At 39.1% G+C, this 235-nt stretch overlaps 1 protein-coding gene across 2 annotated transcripts in view; it reads left to right on the top strand.

Moving 5' to 3' along the window:
* LOC118343620 (AP-2 complex subunit alpha-2) overlaps positions 1–235 on the top strand; it is a gene marked incomplete in the record, with an annotated part of 14,907 nt that overhangs the window by 1,687 nt on the left and 12,985 nt on the right.

Below are 235 nucleotides of genomic sequence, written 5' to 3'. Positions count from 1 at the left end.
TTAATTTAAGGCAAAGAAAATAAGCATGCTCAACTTCCTGGCTAGCTAGCTACTTAAGCTAACAGCTACAGACAGAGTAGTATACTCTCAGTGGAACTTACATATTCTGATTATTGGTCTGCACTGCACTTTTCTGCTGTACACAGAGCAACATAAACTATGTATAATAAATAGTGAACAAAGCTTCTGGGTCAGAAAAGCGAAGCCACTGCTGAAGTGCCTTAAACCTGCATTC

The sequence above is a fragment of the Morone saxatilis genome, unplaced genomic scaffold (assembly GCF_004916995.1).
Source record: "Morone saxatilis isolate NCDOM2014 unplaced genomic scaffold, NCSU_SB_2.0 Contig11, whole genome shotgun sequence".
Lineage (NCBI taxonomy): Eukaryota > Metazoa > Chordata > Actinopteri > Moronidae > Morone > Morone saxatilis.
This window is presented reverse-complemented; position numbering and strand designations above follow the sequence as displayed.